The sequence below is a fragment of the Saccoglossus kowalevskii genome, chromosome 20 (assembly GCF_978046115.1).
Source record: "Saccoglossus kowalevskii chromosome 20, keSacKowa6.1, whole genome shotgun sequence".
NCBI lineage: Eukaryota > Metazoa > Hemichordata > Enteropneusta > Harrimaniidae > Saccoglossus > Saccoglossus kowalevskii.
The window spans coordinates 21,695,309-21,708,128 of NC_140660.1; the positions used below are offsets into that span (position 1 = coordinate 21,695,309).

At 41.5% G+C, this 12,820-nt stretch overlaps 2 long non-coding RNA genes across 2 annotated transcripts in view; both read left to right on the forward strand.

The window, feature by feature from the left end:
* The window catches only part of LOC102809999 (uncharacterized), a 160,817-nt gene that overhangs the window by 18,754 nt on the left and 129,243 nt on the right, over nucleotides 1-12,820 (forward strand). The window lies entirely within an intron of this gene.
* Nucleotides 1,379-2,760, forward strand: LOC146730143 (uncharacterized). Its single transcript, XR_014927934.1, has 2 exons — nucleotides 1,379-1,558; nucleotides 2,633-2,760. It is a non-coding gene; the product is annotated as an uncharacterized LOC146730143 (long non-coding RNA).

The window sequence follows — 12,820 nt, forward strand, 5'->3', positions numbered from 1 at the left end:
AGTCACATTTTCTATGTACTTTAAGTTTGGCCAATAATTGCTCAGCAATGAACTGAAATTCCCCCCAGAAAATGATACTATAAGGCAATACATACAATACAGTAAAGGACTTTTCAATGAAATTATTCTGAAATTATTTAGTAATATTTATTTTCTTCACAGGTGACATTATACAATTTCATGGCTAAAGACAATGTACCATTTCACAGTGTTATATTTCCAAGCAGACAATTGGGTGTTGAAGTTAATTATACAATAGTAAATCTTTTAGTGGCCACAGGTAGGTCAATATCATTTCAATAATGCCCTCAATTAGTAGCCAATCATTTAATAGTTACATATATATTTAAATATCAATTTAATGATGTCATCAAACCATGTAAACATAGTAGTCAATCGTTTAGTAATTAAGTAGGTCAATACCATTTCAATAATTCCTTCAATCAATAGTCAATCATTTAGTGAATATTCAGGGGTCATTACCTCTTAAATAATGATCTCAATATTTAGCCCTCGTCGGATCTGGAATCCAGCAGGGGCTTATAACTTGGGTTGTGTCTGTGCATCCTTGTGTGCACGTTACACGTTACCAGCTTTTTCTCACACATGTGTGATCCAATTCAGCTCAGAGTTGGTACAGAGACAGGAATTGATGGTGTTACAAGTGCACAACAAGTTATTTTTTTTTATTCGCCAAAGTTTCACTATGTTTTTCTTTGATTTTTAACATTTTACCAGCAAAATTGCTGGAAAATCCGAAAGAAATTAGGAATCTGTTTATTTGCCATGTTTGTTCGAGTCAAGAACGTGACAGTGTGACTTTGATTATCAAAGTTTCTAACATGATTTGACACTGAAAAACGCTGTCACATTAGTCAATAAACATTATTTTGTTGACAATCAATGAGCCACCGACAGTGTAAACCAGTGTTCATTTAAAAACCCTGTACGTATTTTGAGTAGAACAAAACAACTGACAATCAGATATTTACAATGTTACTATTTCTTTATTTTGACTTGTACTTGTGTCATGTTCGTGATGTACATAGTCAATTACATAGTAAAATATTCAAAGCCTCCAGATCATGCACGGTATTTCGTCTAGTCTGACTCGTACTTGGCATGTTTCAGCTGCATGTAGGGCTTCAATTTTCACTTGCAAAATGCGAGTAGTTTCAGAAAACTACAAACTAAATGTTGATATTTACAAGTTTTTACTCGCATAGACGTATTTTTTGGCACATCTGTGAGTAGGCACTCGCAACTTCCAAGGCTGGATTAAGAACATTCCAGATGCACTTCCAGAACATGTGTAGAACATTCTATAAACACATTCAAAACATTGGTATAACTGAAAAGTTGTTACTATTTTCAGCCTAAACCACTGTTTGATAAAATAGAACCATCAAGGGTAGAATAACTAAGGAAGCAGTTTGCTGGCAGTGGTCAATCCCAGAAACCATCTACCATACAGCCAATCAAAAGTGATGATGCACAGAAAACTGCTATAAATGATGGGAAAACAGTGGAAGAACTGACAGCTCAAGTCACTGATCAGGTAGGTCATATGACAATGGAAGAACCAATCACATTGATTGATATAGATCATGTGACACAGGAATATTCTAGTAACCAATCACAATTATAGGTATTATTAGCCATTGATTGGATGATACCTAATACACCATGACATGTTTTCTATCCCTGGGACACAATGTTCGCTCCAAGCTTAGCAAACGATCTTATTTCAAGTCATCTGCTGCAACATTTTGCAATATTTTGTTTAATTTGTTTATATATTTTATTTCCATGGCAATCATTGAATTTGGCTGCATAGCATAATTTCATAAAGGGTTCCAGGTTTAGATAATTTGATAATTTTCCAATTGAATTCTGGCATGTTTTTTTGGTATATATATTAAAAAAGTTTCAGTGAAAACTTTGTCTGATTGCTGCATATTTCTCTCAATTGATCTAATAATAAAAAATCTGAGCTTGAAAAAAATCTCTGATTGAATGTGAAATTACATCCTTGGAATATTTCACAATCTTCGTTTTAAGATCTACAGTACAGTTCTCATGAAAGCTTTGGCTTTTGTGTCATCATTGTCGCCTACGCATAGCTTTATTGTCGCCTCAGCATTGCATCACTGTGGCATCAGCTTCGCGTCATTGAAAAATGAAGCTGTGCTCGCCTCACTTATTTTGTGGCATCACCGTGGCCTCAGCTTCGCAGTCTCATGGCATCAACATGGCATCAGCTTCAAAGTATTGTGACATGAGTATGACCTCATTATTTGGTTGGGTGAAATGAGTTCTGTACTTCTTTGTTTGATGAAGCGATGCTCATGCCACATTGTCGCCATAATGAGGCCACAATAAAGTGAAGCGATAACCGCCTAACTTTTTAATGTCGCGACGATGAAGCCATAACAATGCCATAATGATGCGATGCTGAAGCAAAGGTGAAGCTGAAGTGAAGCCAAAGCTTTTGCGAGAACTGTACTGTAGCTAATTTTGAACATCCTTGTGGAATTCAAAATTTATTTGCCATTTGTTTGTTTTTAAAATGTTTTTAAGCATGCATTCTTTTTAATGGAGTGGACCCCCTGGGAATATGTTTTTTCATCAGGGTGGTGTAGTACGGACGTTGAAAACTGCAAAGGTGAAGATTGAAGCTGAAGTGAAAAAGTTACTGGAGTTGAAGCGACAACTGTCACTGGTAAAAGGGGAGGAGCCTGCTCCTTCTTCAGGAGGAAAGGGAAAATAGAAGAAAGAAGGAAATAAATAAAATATGATGTTAAAACATGAAGTAAATTTTATACAAAGTTCAAAACAACAACAAAAAATTAATTATAAACAACTACCACACATACTTTTTTTGAATTTATAATTAACTGACTTTCAGCAAGTCTCTTAAACAGCATGATATGAAATATGTAAATATTTGTTGTTTTGTTAGCCCTGCCAATCAATATACATGCACAGTTTTGATGACAGTCACTTTAACCATTTCACCACCAGTTTCCTTTTTTCATCACAAATTCACAAAATAGTCCTGGTTATAGTCTGCACTTTCCTTCAGAAGATTAGGACAAAAATGACTGAATATTTTGAGTAAAAACCAAAAATGGTTCATTTCCAAAAATATTGAAAAATATAAGAAAATTGTACTGACAAATTTGGAAGAGAACATCTGGTGGTGAAAAGGTTAAAGCGGAATTCATCAAAATTATATGTATATGTAAATAAAACATAGAGAAACTATCTAAGTCTTGTTTATGTCACTTGAAGGAGCCAAAATGCTTGATTTTGAAATCTATCAAAAAAGCACATGATATTCAATGTGGTTGACACTTGTGTTTTTTTGGAAACTATAAATAGCTGTTTTGCCAATCGTCACATTTATGACTTCTGAAAATCACCTTATTACATGATTTTGTTAATAAATTATTATGACCATAACTTGGACAATGAAATCTTGGGACAGATAGTTTCTAATTTCCAACCATTTTTTCCTCCTATGTCCAAATCAGGACGATAAGATTTTATTGTTAGAACTGCTGTACGGCACATGGTTGTTAGTTTGCTTAACCAAAGTTATAAATTACTGGGATTACAACCTAGATAATTCACACCTGATTACTTTTATTTTGAGTCCCTGAAAGGGGAGTACTAGATTTACTTTCTTCTCATTTTAAAATTGACTCCGCAGCAGATGTCAATGAAACTTGGCAGGTTGATGAACACGTATGTGTTACATAGGCACATCATTTTTTTTTCCAAATCTGGAAATCCTAAGTGGATCTTTTTCGAGATTTTCATCCAAAATTACCTCTCTACTACACTGACAGAGGAACTGAACATGCTCAGAATAATTGATTCTGTTAAATTCAGATTCATGAATTGCTGATTTCAAATTCACAAGTTTTACCAAATGTATTCGATCGGTAGTGTATACTTTTCAGAACTCAAAACTCAGAAACAATTTCTCAGAACCCAATTTCAAAATAGCCTCCTTATCATCGGAAGTCATCTTTTAGGTTATTATTACTCTACCCCAAAAATATGCAAATTAGCTAAATCCAGTTATTTCCTTTGATCTCAGCAACCATTGATCTGATTTCGTTCATATGTGGTAGGATATCTCTACCACCACTGTGTCGATTTTATTCATATTTGGTAGGATTACACCTTGACACGTGTAGATGTGCTTCTGACAGTAATGACCACATCCTCTCAAAAATATGCAAATTAGATCATTTGCTCTTATCCCAGCAACAATTGGGCCAATTTAGTTCATATGTGGTAGAATCACACCTTGAAATGTAGTTGCTCTGAAAACATAGCTTCTACAATTGTTTAACAATTAACAAATGTTGTTCTATGTACAATGAATACATTTTAAATAATAAACCTTACTGTGTTAATAACAACATGAAAATGATTCTGATGCCCAGTGGTGATTTTGAAACAAACCCAAAGAAGTAATTTACATCATGGTTCACTCAAATTAATGAATGCAGTTTTTGAGCGAGTATACATGTATGACAAATAGTTTTGTTGCACTTGTGTACTCTGAGATTCTGAACATGGGTCAGTGGTTTTTAGTTGTCAGTACAATACTAGATTATGGGAAATCACTTTATGATGAGTTGTACCCACATAAATTACATATTCATTCACCTGTTTGCAGATGTTCCTTGTACTACTTTATAATCAAATAACGGGGACTGTGACATTCATGTCTTGTCTATCTCATTTCAATAGTGTTTATGCATAGGAGATGGAACGTTTGGAAATTGGAATTGGTGATAATTATTCAGACATGCACAAATATTCATTAAAAATAATATTATACTCGTGTATTTTGTAATTTGACAATCAACTCTGCACAAAATAATAAATGTCTGTTGTTGATTTTGTTTGATTTTTGTTGATTCTAAGCATTCCTTAAAGTGGTATTCACTACGTTTAATTACCCACCATAGACTCCGGTCAGTCAAAATGACTATTTTGAACTGTAGGTATTAATCAGTGATTCTGCCAGTGATGGAGAGATAGAATCTAGTTCAGGGGAAGCCCTATGACCCCAAGATTCTTTTTCCCTTACGTCCTGAACCACGTGACCGAGCCCATATGGCGACGCCATAGACTGCTGTACAATCACTCTGACTTTTCTCTGCATCGAATGGAGATCAAGTCTAGCGAGCTCTGCCTGGATCGCCTGCTTTTTTTTCTGTCTGGGTTTCTAGCTGGGGTTGTTGCCGCTGCCCAGCATCCGACATTGTAGCTGGTAGGATAAGTTTTCCTTGTCATTTTTACCCTCGTGTCGTTTTCCTCTTTGTTGTGTAGAATTTTGCACAACAAAGAAATAAAACCCGGGCGACGTAGCTTAATCACTTGTTGGTTTTGTACGTCTCCTTTCCTACTGTAATTCGCTTCCCTCATGCATGTCGCCTTCATTGTATGCTTGATCTAGGTATTTAGAAATGAATAGTTGTAATGACAGCACCAGGGCTCGCTGCTGTTTTTTTGGGGACTACCAGCATAGAACCCGCATTTGAAATACTTTTGGCATAGCTGCGTGCGGGGTTCAGGGTTTTTGCCGTGAAGGCGTGTGTTTTTCACTGCAGTTCTGAGGCCTGAGATTTTTCTTTCAGAGCCATCAAAATCGCTGAGACTGACCGCGTCGCTCGTTTCTTCACAGCAATGTCGCGCGCCCAGTAAACAAATCAGTTAAAGTGAGTGCGTGTTTAGCATGAGTGGAAAGTCCCCCCGCTCGACTACCGGTGCTTTGTGTACCGGGACGTCGAGTAGGAGGCCCGATGGTGGAGGTACCGATACTTTTTCTCGGTCTTCCCCCGCTGATTGGAGGGCATCCTCACAGTCTGTTTTTTTCAGGCGGTGGTTTACCCGATTTTACCCGCTGCAGCGAGGCTGTGCCCCTGGAGGCTTTCCTCCTATGGGGTCCGTTGCGGGTCTCTTTGTGGACCATAGCGACGTACACAATATGTGTAAAATACATTGTTTTGTTACATGAAATTCAAACACGACCACCACCCTTTAAGTATTTTTTTTAAGTTTTGTTTAACCATTTTGGACCAAATGGGATTTTGTTCTTTATTAACTATTGGACTACATCAAAATTTTTGAAAAAAATCTGTGAAAAATATAACATTTTGTGTTATGAATGGGACCTGTTGCGGCCTCTGAGTTGAGGTCTTCGGTCAAAGGACTGTCGGGGCAATTGCGTCGCAGTCGAAGCGAGCTGTCTCCACTGTGGCCTTTCTGTGGGCAAGCAGGAAGAAACCCGAAAGCATGTTTGCATTCAAACATGTCTCTTCCGGGGAACCCCCGTTCCCAGCCTTGGAGCTCCCTCCTATGGAGCCTCGGGCTCCTTCCCCAGACCCCGGTACCACGAATTTCCGTTTGGAAAACCGGGGAAAGGGGGACAGCCATGTTCCATGGGTGTTCTCACCAGCTCAATCGGAGATGACCCATCCAGCCCTGAGGGCAAAGTTGCTTGAGCAAATTATTGCGTGCACCCAACACTCTGGAGACCTCGGAGGCAGAACGCACCAGCCTCCTAGACCAGGTGACACATTTACTGGTGGGCCGCCACACATCTACGTGCGACATCCCCTAGTGTCACCTGGCTCTCTTGGCCGGGGCCACCACTGTGCTATGAGACGCGGCCTTAGATGCACGTGTTGCACGACAAGCTGAGTCAGGAGGTACATGTACCCACCTCAGTGACGCAGACTGGACATCTTCCACCCACTTTGTTCAGGGAATGGTGGGTACAGTCTCGGAGCTTCTGAGTGCAATGAACCAGAGGGTTCAGATCAAATCCACTCGCCAGTTGGTCCTGCCAAGCACCCCAAACACAGAAAACACAACACCCTAGGGCGTCATTCGCTAGCCAGAGTGAGCCAGGAGGCAAGTGCTCATACCCTTCCATGGGAGGGAAGAGTAGTGGTGCGCTGCCAGGGAGGAAAGAGCCAGGTGGTGGCTACTCGCCCTCCCTGGGCGGACGTCTACCCTGGCAGCGGTTGAAGCGTGTTTGATGCTCATCTCTGCAACCGGGGGGACAGGCATGTGTTCAGCAAGTGGCCAGGTCACAACTTGGTGACTACCTCAGGCCTTGGGGAACTCATCTCATGGGAGAAGAGAGCACCCGGCTCGCAACTGCCAAACCCATGGCCACATATCCTTGTTGTACACAGATTGCGCCGGTGTAGTCCGGTTTGGAGACAGCGGGTGACCGATCCCTGGACCTAAAATCTCCATCTCCCCAGTCAGTGTCTCCCCTGTCAGGCACTGCCAGGGGACTCCTGCAAGGCGGAAGCAATCAGACAGGAAGTAGCAGTTTGCTGGGAAAAGGCACCATTCACAGGGTAGATCAGCCGGAACTAAATCCAGGCTTCTACCCAAATGTGTTCGTAGTACCAAATCTACAAGTGGCGGGCGTCCAGTTCTGGATCTAGGCAGATTGAATCAGTACATGCTCCTTGATCGGTTCCACATGGAGACACCATTCAGGGTTCTTCTTTCCAACCACCGTTTCGACTGGCTAGTCCCAATAGACTTAAGCGGGCCTACCTGCACATACCGATGCACCCAGCAAGTTGCCATCTCCTTTGAATCGCCCAGGTGGGCCAAGTATTCGAATTTTGGGTGCCCCCATTCGGGTTATGCACACCACCCTACGTGTTCACCAGAGTGAAAAAACAGTGCTGCTGCTTCACCAAATGTCAGTACACCTCATTTTGTACCCAGACTACTGGTTACTACACAACCCGGACAAAGAGTTAATAGCCAAACACGTCAGGCTAACACAGGATTTACTTCACCAGTTGGGCTCGTTAGTAAATCGTCAAGTCCCACCTCGACCCAACGCACAGTTGGTGTCCTTGGGCATGAAATTTTGACACAGAGGTAAGCTTGGTTTAGCTATTGCAAGCGTGTTAGTACTAAGCAGCCTAGCTGATTGCCTAGTCAGCGTTCCCTCAGTGCCCGTCCGAGAACTAAGGCGAATCATCGGAATGATAACCTCAGTTCGAAGGGCTGTTCCCTAGGCCGCTCTTTGCAGCCGCCCGGTATAACGCCTGTTATAACGCCGAGCTCTCATATGGGAAATAGATAGGTGGATTTTGATCTGGGACCAAGTGAAGGAAGTCCTGCCCTAGTGGCCGTCACTGGCCAACCTCAGACAGGGGGCCCCCTTGGGTTGGGGAGCACATCTACTGGATATGGCCCCCGCATTAGTTTCGGGACTACCATATCAACCGGCTCAACTGAAAGCTATATACTTAGCACTACCACACTTTCTTCTCGTAGTTTGAGACCACAGAGTCCTGCTCCGCACAGGCAACGCATGGTGGTCTTCTTCAAGAAGTCGGGGGACACGTTCCTCATCGTTGTCAGTCCTAGCGGAGCAAATCCTCCTTTGGTGCCTGGAATACAATGTGAAGCTAACTGCACACCACCTTCCAGGGGTGAGGAACAGTCTGGCAGATGCCCTTTCAGGGCAGCTCCGTTTCCAGAACACGAGGTTGCTCATAGAAGCCTCCAGGCTGTTCCGGCTGTGGGACGGTCCAAGGTTAGACCGTTTTACCGCACCCTGGAATGCCAAGCTCCCGACGTACGTAACACTCCTGCTGACTCCAGGAGCCTGGGCCAGGGTCACTTTGCTAACCCTGTGGACCCTCAGGTAGGCGTCAACCAGAGCTGGGGGCATTGTCCTTCTCGGATGATGTACCGCTGTTATGAACAATCAAGTTGTGCGAAAGACACGAATCGGGTTTCTCGCCTAGAACCAAATCCCAGGACACTATCCTCACCCGATCATCATCCCCTAGCTGTCAAATTTTGTCAGGAGGAATTGCTTCTCTGCCCGGTTCGAGCACGGAGTTGCTACCAAATCGTACTAGGGATTCAGGACGGGGTGCCAGGCACATGTTTTTGTGTTACGGCCCAGGCAGGCAGGCAGGCTAGGCCGACCTCCCCACTTCCATAACCAGGTGGTTTACTGCGACTGTATTAGAGGTCTATAATACTTTAACTTGCAGAGACACCAAGTACCCGCGCATGAGGTCTGTGTGATTGCAACTCACTGGTGCTAGCGTCAGGTGCCCCCTCGAACATACACAGAGGGCAGGCTCAGGAGAACGCAGTACGTCTTTATTAACTACCACCTAACAGACACTATCCATAGATTAAAAGTGTATATTTTGCTTAATTATTTAGGTAGAATGCAAGCTAAAATAAACAAAATGGCTGCCTGTGTTTGGTTAAATACCGTACTCGACCGTGTTAGCGCCCAGGGGCCTTAACTCAGAAAATCACGATTTTTTAGGGGTGGGCGCTTACCCGAGCACCCCCCTCGAAAAAGAGTGCAAATGAAAAATTTTATTCATCAAGTGACAGATTACGTCTTTAAGGGAAATCAAATTACGAAATTAGTTGAGTCGTCATTGATTTTCACAATGAAGAAAGAGAAATGATCACAAAAAATATGCACATTTTATTACAATATTAATTACGTACCGCCAGAATTTACGAAATTAAAAACATTTGAGTCTGTTGGAACATAATATCTCCACTGACGAAGGTGTTGGATCTTACGCAAACTCTCGATGAAAATCACTTTCTGCCATGATGCATTTGCAGATTTCACCTGCAGCGGCGTCCTTTGACCTAATGGGTCAAGTTGGTTATTAACCAGTCACAATGCTGTGTTGTACTGACGCAATTCTTCGAAAATTCCCAAAGACTTTCCGGTAACGCAATGCGGAAGTGAATTATCGATGTCGAAGTACGATCTGTTGGAATTGATTTTAGCAAATAAACGACATAGTTTTTCCAAAAAACTAGTAACTAGCCATTTTTGAGAGGTAAACTGAATATGGCATGAAATATTTACCGCATTTTACTTGTATTAACAGGTCATTGTCAAAGCGTAGTTTACGCACGGTTACCATGTTCTACGCATTCACAACATGTTCACAACGGTCGATATCCACGCTGTATGGTATAAAAAACGATTACCAAGATTCGATACGCAAGACCAAGTTTTAAATTAGTTTCATTTTGAAGGGGTGGGCACTTTGCCGAATGTGACCCCAAATATAAAAATTGCGCAAAAGTTGGGGGTGGGCACTTGCCCGGGCATGGGCGCTAACGCGGTCCAGTACGGTATGTCTGAGATATTGGCTCCTCAATAGCTTGCAATAAACAAAATGGCTGTGCACGAATTGAGTCCCAAGCGATAACAACACAAGCTAAAAATGCAAAGGCTCTTGGGTAGACGCTTGTTTGTAAACAATGAAACCATACTGCCATCTGATGCATGCGCAGGTGACGACTCCCCCACTTAAACAGGTTCTCAATATATTTAGAAAAAAAAAAATTTTTTGACTATCCCTAACTGTCCAATAACATGAACAATTTGAAAGAATTTATTTCAGGTATCTTGTTTATTATAAAAGCATGTTGACAGTTCTCAGGAAAAAGTTATCTTTGTACAAAAAATAGCTACGAACGAATGTGTTCCTCAAATTATACGACATGTACTGTGTTAATTCACCGCGTTCAGTTACCCACCATAGACTCCGTCAGTCAAAATCAGCAATTCTGCCAATGATGGAGAGTTATAATCTAGGTCAGGGGAAGCCCCATGACCTAAGATTCTTTTCCCTTGCGTCACGAACCACGTGACCGAGTCCATATGTCGGTGCCATTATGACTGGGCAATTCACTCTTCTTTTTTCTCTGCCTCGTGGGGATGGAGATTTAGCGGCTCTGCCAAGCCTGTTTTTTCCTGTCCGGGTTTCTGGCTTGGGTTGTTACCACCTTTGGTAACCGTCATGGTGCATATACTGTAAAGAGGTTAATTTTTGCGGTGTTAAAAATTCGCGCATTCCTAATTTTGGACGGTTTAGCGGCATTTTAAATTTGCGCGACAGAGGTTTTATATTTATCTAACTAAGCAGGAAACATCTTGCCCATTTCCGTCCTACTTTGTAAACAATGCGTATGTGGCAAAAAAATACAATGGAATGAACACAGTGTCAGACGATTGTATGCACTCAGACTATTATGTATTTCGCACTTGTAAACTTTATTCATTGTTTTACTGTCTTCTGATATTAAACAATACATGGCTCGTGCGAAGTGGTGACATGAGAGAAATGAGTGTATAAAAGTGGGCTTGTTTCTCCCCCAAAATCAGTCTTCTGTGTAGTAAACGTACATGAATCATCGTCTGCAATTCACCGACACTACAACATGGCTACCGATCTCATAAAATGGTTGAAAAAAGCACCATTACCATCACCAAGCGAACCAAACTTGCCCGATCCTAATAACATCAACGACGTTGAACAGTGCGAACTGTCACCTGAAGTAATTGCCGTTGTCAATGAAGAGATAACACCCGCTAGTCGGAAACGAAAACTTAGAAATTATCAGCACTATGATGAAAATATTCGAGCTAAAATCGGCAAATATGCAGTAAACATAGGAGTGATGAATGCTGCTAGAAAATTCACTAAAGAACTTGGTAGGCATGTTGGTGAGAACACGGTTCGAGGAATGAAACAATCGTATCTCAAAGCAATTCGGACTGGCAAAGAAAATGTCAACACATTGCCGACAACAAAGGGATGTCTTGTACTGCTTGGTAGTGAACTTGACTCTAAGGTACAGTCACTTGTACGACGGCTACGCATCAAGGGCGGTGTTGTTAATTCAGCCATTTGTTTTGCAATCGGTCAAGGTATACTTCTACATGGAAATCAAAATTTACTACAAGAGTTTGGGGGTCACATCAACTTGACCGTGGACTGGACAAAATCGCTGCTTCGTCGCATGGGTTACGTTAAGAGAAAAGGTACGAAAGCTGTCAAAAAAATTGTTGATGACTTTCCCGCCGTTAAAGCAGCTTTCCTTGAACGGATAACCAAGAACTTGTTATAAACTGGGACCAGACCGGTGTTGTGATAATTCCAGCAGGTGAGTGGACAATGGAAGAACAAGGATCACGTCAAGTCACGATAGCAGGACTCGATGACAAGCGGCAAATTACTGCATTGTTTGCATTGACTGCGTCAGATGATTTTTTACCACCTAAGATATTATATCAGGGGAAAACCAATCGTTGTCACCCGGGCTACAATTTTCCCGATGCTTGGGATGTTTTCCACACAGAAAGTCATTGGTCAAATCATAATTCCATGATGCGATACGTCGATAACATCATTATACCATACGTGAATGCAACCAGGACGAGGCTTCAACTTCCAGAGACCCAGCTAGCAGTCGCCATATTTGATGTTTTTAAGCACATCGTGGCCAAGAACTGTTGAAGAAGTTGAACGATCACAACATCTCTGTAGTATTTGTGCCAGCATGCTGCACAGATCGTCTTCAGCCCCTTGACTTGTCCGTGAATAAGATCTTTAAGGATGCGATAGAGCAAGAATTCCAGAATTGGTACGGCGAGCGTGTGTGTTCAGGAATGAATGATGGCATAGATGACCCACGCGAAATGGCTCGTTACTGCCGTACAGATCATTTCCCAATGACACGATGAACTGAAAGAAGGATTTCTAAAAGCAGGAATTCTAGACAGTTTTGTTTAATGACCACATTTAAAAAAAACTGTTGACACCAATCAAACTCGTAATGCATTTCACCTGTAAATTATATAACTTCATGTTGACTTTGGTTAAACTTGCAATTCATGTACTATTAATACTGATGTGTAGTATTTATTATTACAGTTGAGATAATATTTTAATAAATAAAATATTGA